Source organism: Galeopterus variegatus, unplaced genomic scaffold, assembly GCF_000696425.1.
Source record: "Galeopterus variegatus unplaced genomic scaffold, G_variegatus-3.0.2 Scaffold134, whole genome shotgun sequence".
Lineage (NCBI taxonomy): Eukaryota > Metazoa > Chordata > Mammalia > Dermoptera > Cynocephalidae > Galeopterus > Galeopterus variegatus.
The window spans coordinates 796315-802741 of record NW_007726245.1 but is presented as its reverse complement, the minus strand read 5'-3'; positions in this window follow the sequence as shown (position 1 = coordinate 802741).

Genomic DNA, 6427 nt, shown 5'->3' with positions numbered 1-6427 from the left:
TATTATGGGGTAAATGTAAGGGGTGTTTCCATAAAAATCACTCTATAAAAATTTCAGGGCTTTCACCCAATAGTTTGGGGTGGGGGAGGACAACACTCAGCCCAGACACAGACACCACACTGCTTCCATGCCAGGGGACATTTTTCCCTCCACCCAGAACTGCTTGGCTCAGCTCTGTCAGTCGCAGCCAGCTGTCAGGTTCCCCTTCTGTGTGACCTGGTGGGACTGTGCAGGCCCGCGGGTGGGGATGACCACTGGGTGGGCCAAAGTGGCTGCTGCAGGAGCGGGGAGGGACCCCAACATACACTCCAGGGCCAAGGCAGAACCCTCCTGCCACAACCCTGAACAAAGGCACCTGTGAACACCTGCTTTCCCACCTGCACCAAGTCACAAGTGGGGGGCATATAGGTGGGGTCATGACCAGGAGTCAGGTGCCTATCAGGGACTTGGTGGCTGCACCAGCCCCAAATCTGCACTTGCCTCCAGGGCAGCACTGACCAGCGTTGACCTCTCACCTTCCCAGGTGGCGGAGGCCCTGTCTGAGGAAGGGTGGCTTCTCAGCCACCCACCCCCACCAGGTCCCTGGGTGGCCCCTCCCCACCCAGCCCTGGTCCGCCCCTCTGCAGGCTCTGCCACCCCAGCCACCAGCCACAGGGAATGCTCCTCCATCCACCCTGGCCTTCCCCCTTCTTGCCTCTTTGGTCTTCTTCCCAAAGGTGCTAGGGAAAGTTCTGGGCCTCAAAGCTGGGACCAGGTCTGAAAGCCTCTCTGCCTGCCTAGCCTGGTGACCCTGAGCCGGCGGTACCCACCCATAAAAGGGGAAAGTCCTACCTCACAGGCTGAACTCCCCTAAGGGGAGGTCATGGATGCTTTGAGGGTCTCCACCCACTGACACCCCTCCAAGGGCCCCTCTTGCTGTTTGGACAGCCTGATTCCCCTCCACACCCATTCACATCTAAACAAGGGAGGCACACCCACCCCCAACCAAGCCCCCACAGCCCTGACGCTTCCCCCTTCTCTGGAACCCTGGTGTCTTGGGAGCAACACCGTGATCACTGAGCGAGCCTTCGCCAAATGAATTCAGGCTGTGTCAAGAGTGTCTGACAAGATGGACAAGTCCCAGTGGGCTTTCCTGAAATGTCCCTACCCCAGCACAGCCAAACTGTGGCACAGGCAGGAGAGGCCCAAGGGTGTTGGGCATCCCAGCTAGGGCTTACCCCGCACCCCGCCCCACCCCAGAGCTTGGTGCCACAGATGTGGGGGACACGGCTGTTTCTTCCCCAGCACCCAGTCCCCTCTCCCTCTGAGCAGAACACAGATCCAGTAGCAGGTTCTCCTGCCCCTGGAAGCCCACGTATCTCAGCCCCAGGGCTGGCTCCTAAGTCTCGGCCCTTCATAGCAGCTCGCCCTCTTTGCCAGTTCAAACATCCCAGCTCAACCAAATGGCTCTGGCATTCCCGGTGGTCGTTAGTCCAGAGGGGACAGGAGAACTCTGGGAGCTCAGATGAGACCATTATTGCATCTCCTCTTTCCAGACACATCCGGGGCAGCTGCAAAGAAGGGGGAAATTATGAGTTGCTTCCCCCCAATAATTAACGTGCCCTTTTGGAAGCAGGAGTGGAAGCCCAATCCCAGCAGAAAGGACAGGCCACCCCTCAGGAGATGACGCTGGGTTAGTGGATGGCAGAAACTTATGCAACTTCTTTTGTTTCCATTATTCTAGCAAAAAGGCTGACCTTTGAACGGGTAAAAGCAGAAAAATCTGTCACAGGGAAGTGTGGTCCAGGCTATCTCTGGCTGCATACAATGCCTACCATTCTCTGACTGTCGAAAGGATGCAAAGAGGCTGGAAGACCTCAGCTCGGCAAGGACAGTGAGCCGGCAACATCAGGGGGCGGTTCCAGATCTTTTTTTTTTTTATGTTGGCAGCTGGCTGGTACAGGGATCAAACCCTGGCCAAAAAACTGGCCAGCCCCCGGTCCCAGATCTTGACCTCAGCAAATCCCCAGCCCAGGACAGCCCCTCAAAGATGCTCGCAAGCGTTCAAAAATAATAATAGTAATAATAATCAAAACCAGCAGCAGCCATTCTGATATTGTGCCTATTCTGTGCAGATACTGGACTAAACCCTCTACATATATTAACTTATTTAAACCCCACAATAACCCTATGGAATGGGGACTATTTTCATCCCCATTTTATGGATGAGTAAAAAAAAAAGCCTTAGAGAGGTTGGGAAAAAAGCAATACATGGGTTCAGGTCACTGAGCCATCATTTTACATACTCGGCACAGTCCTGCTCCCATGGTATTGTAGACTTTCAGGGTCGGGACGGTGGTGTCCTCCGCACCCATCTTTGCATTCCTTAAAAGGAATCTTTTCATCAAATATCATTGTCTTCCCTTTTCTGCTATGATTCCCAGGTCAGTAAATTAGGGGAATACGAGAGAGCAAGCTAATACGTGTATAACATTATTATTAACCAAAGTCTGTGCTTTATCCAGACTTCCTTAGTTTTTACCTAATGTCCCCCTCTTGTTCCAGGATCCCATCCAGGACACCACATTACACTTACATCACATCAAGCTCCACTTGGCTGTGACAGTTTCTCAGACCTTCCTTGTTTTGGATGACCTTGATAATTTTGTGGAATACTAATCAGGTATTTTGCAGAAAGTCTCTCAGCTGGGATTTGTCTGATATTTTTCTCCTCACTACAATGGTGTTATGGGTTTGGGGAGGAAGATCACAGAGGTCAAGTGCTATTCTCATCACATCTTACCAAGGATGCGCGCTACCAACATGACTTATCACTGCTGATGTCGACCTTGGTCACATTCTGAGACGTGTCTGCCAGGTTTCTCCACTGTAAAGTTGCTCCCCCACTTCCACACGGTTCTCTTTATGCACATCTCATACCTAAGAGTTGGGGAGTGGAGCATGCTTCACCTCTTCGATGGGGGAATTATCTGCATAAATTACTTGGATTTTTTTTATATGGGAGATTTTCCTACTATTTTAAATTCATTAATTATTCATTCATTCATCAGATATATATATCATTATGGTATCATGGATATTTATTTCATACTTTGCAACCTAGTATATTTTGGGTTTTTTTTTTTTTTTTTGTCTTTTGTCTTTTTCTGTGTCCGGCAACGGATCGCAACCCTCAGTGTTGCGCCCGCACCGGACCGGGGACTGGCAACGGGATCGCAACTCTCAGTGCTGCTCCCGCGCCTCGCTCAGCCAGTGAGCGGGAACCGGTGTATGTGGAATCCGAACCCTCAGGCGGGAGCACCGCCACGCTTCCCAAGCGGCACACTTATCCAGTGCGCCACCGGGCCGGCCCTATATTTTGGTTTTTGCAAAGCATTTGATCCTGGCATTCCTGGTATTCTGGGGGTAATTGGTAACATGTGGACAAACAGCTCTGAGAAGTTCACTGAACCCCATATCTAATGAATGGTAATTACCCACCCTAGAGCACCAATGAGTTGGGAAATCGATGTCGCCACCTGATTTTTAAATAAATGAAATAGAAACTGTCAGAGTATATAGCATTTTGTAAGGGAGCTCCATCTGCAGGGAAATGACACTCCTATTTTGAAATGCATGTGTGAGTTTGGTGTGTGGTGGGGAGGTTTGCAAAGTAGACTTCCATGAGTCTCGGTCAACACAGTGTGAGCAGAACCACCCCTTCAAGTGCCTCAGGGCCCTGTCCGTGGTCCTGTCCTGCCTCTTTAATCAGCCTTGTGGACTCAGACACATAAAGCACCAGCTTCCCCAGCCTGCAGACAGCACAACATCTGAGAGTGACAGCGGCTGTGTCTTAAATTCTCTCTTGGCTGATCCAATGAGACGAAATGAACAAGATGAGACTTAATAGGAATAAGGGTCAAGTAACAGGCTTAGATTCGAGAAATTATTGACACAGACAACACACCTGATCTCTTCAACCAGTCAGGATTATTAAAAAAAAAAAAAAAAAAAAAAAGGAACTGTTCAGAGTGAGGGAGATCTAAGGACTGCAACACCCAGATGCACTGCACAGTCCTGGAGAGGAAACTGACTTAGACAAAAGAACTAAAATTGACATTTTTGGGTCAAATAGGGAAATCTGAAAAAGGTCTGCATATTAAATTAGATGAAAATTTATTGAAGCAGAAAAGTGATGATCATTTGCTGGAAAAAACGAGGTTACAAAACAGTATGCACAGTATGATCTCATTTTATGGAGAAAATCTACATAGAAGAATAGATCCTTCCTCTGGAAGGATCTGACCAAGTGTCACAGAGGGCTTCCTGGGAGATGGACTCTAATACTTTCATTTTTGCTTGTCCATATTTCTAATTTTCTGCAGTGTGTATAAACTGCTTCTGTAATAAAATAAAATTACGTTTTAAAAAGAAAAAAGTCCCTGATCCTCTCCCAGGGAGGCTTGGCAGAGGTTTCTAAAACAGATCCCTGGAGGTTTCGGTGGCCAGAAACTTCACATGAGTGGACAGTGTGGTGGGTGCATCATTCAAAGGGAGGCCCACCCTGAGCCACGTGCATGCCTGTGAGGTCTGGGGGTCTCCTGGTCCAGCCCTTCAGTCACAAAATTAGTCCATAACAGCTCCAGGGCCAGAAGTGTGCCAGGTCGCATGGAAATGGCTTGGGGCTTCCCTGGAGAAGGGAAGATGGGGAGTGAGTGGGTGAGAAGGAGCCAAGGGGCAGGAGCATTGTTGTCAAATATTTAAAGGCTGCCATGTGTTAGACAGACTCATGTGAGTCCCTGCACAGAACCATGATGACTAAATGACAAGCAGGTTTGTCTCTAGACTGCATGAAAGAGAAGGTGCTAATGATAGGAGCTGTCCACCTTGGGGATAAGGTGGCTGAGGCTGGTGGCCCTTCCCACCACGGAGGCTCTGTGGTTCGGAACTCCAGGTTTTAGCCAGAGCTGGGTGGCTTCTCCCCACCTGCAGCCTGTGCACTGACGGAGAGGAGTGAGCTGAGCTATCCCCATGCTAGGGGTCTGCTCAGCTTGCCTCAGATGGGAGCCACTGGCAAAGGGGAGGGGGCTTGGCTGGCCTATGGGGAAGGAGAAGGATCATGGAAGCAGCAGGAAGCGCCCCTAGCAAAGCCCCACAGAAGGGGGAGGGGGCCACGGCCCCCAGAAAGAGTTGGGCTCCAGCGGCAACTGCAGCAGCGAGCTTCCTGGGATGGGGTAACTGAGTTCTCAAACCTGACACCTGCCTCACTCTCTTCCATCCACTGCTCTCAGGGACCCCCGGGTCCCGGCCCAGGTGCCCATGGAGAAATGATTATCTATCACCTCCTAATTGTCAGGTGACAAGGAAGCACAGGCCCAACCTTGTCACCACCCAACCTCTCCCATGTTGTAAAGTGCCAGGCCTGGCTTGTCCTGGGAACAGATTGCCAGCCGGTGCGCATATGGGGCCCATGGCCCCAGGCTCCCCATGCAGGTTCTGAGGCTTTGGGTGGCACTGGAAAGCTACAAATCAGGTCTTCTGTGCCCAGGAGAAAACCCTGACCATTTCAGAGCTGACAGTACCATGAGGGTGGAGAATGCTCTCCAGCTAGATGGATGCCCTGTCCTGCTCCTAAGACATAGTCACCAGTCCCTGTGCCGATGGCAGTAACAGGACACTGATCTATTGGACATTTCTTGATTTTACTTGGTCCGTCCCACTGGCAGCACCAGCGCCGACCCCTGATTCCAGCTCTGCTAACAACCCACGTAACTCCTGCTCTGCCCACATAGATGCGGCCCCCACAGGAAGACGCTCCGCTCAGGTACCACTCCCCAGGCGTGGCCCCGGCCGCCTGCCGCAGCCAGCGCAGACACTTGCCAGCCGGGCCTCCCCACCAGCGCCGGGACAGGTCACGGGGCTGCGCGGAGAACCCAGGACGGCCCTAAGCAGATACCTCCTCTGTGTTATAGGCAGGGGGGGTGCAGCCAAGGAGCCAAGGCTGCAGGGAGCCCCTACTTGTCCCCTCCGCCCCCGGCTAGGCCCGAGGGGCGCACCCAGACCCCTGCACCTTGGTCTCTGCAGGGTGGGGTGCGGGGCGGGGGTCCTGCGGCCAGGTTCTGACGGCTCCTTCCCCGCAGACATCCCGTGGGTCCGCAGACCACCAAAGGGCCCCGCAATGCCGAGGACGGAAGGCGGGCAGGGAGGCCACCCCGGGCGTGACGCGTCTCGCTCGGCGCGCGGGTGCTCAGGACGGAAAGCGAGGGTCCGGCTGCGCAGGGGCCACCCCCGCTCCGAGGTCCTCAGCTCCGGCGGAGGGAAGGGGCTGGCACAGGCGGCATCTCTCCCGGAAGGAAGCCACCGCCTGGGGCTGGCGGAGCGGGGACGTCCGTCCCGGGGGAGCCGGGGCGCGCGCGGCCCTTACCTCCTCGCCCTGGCCGAAGCGCAG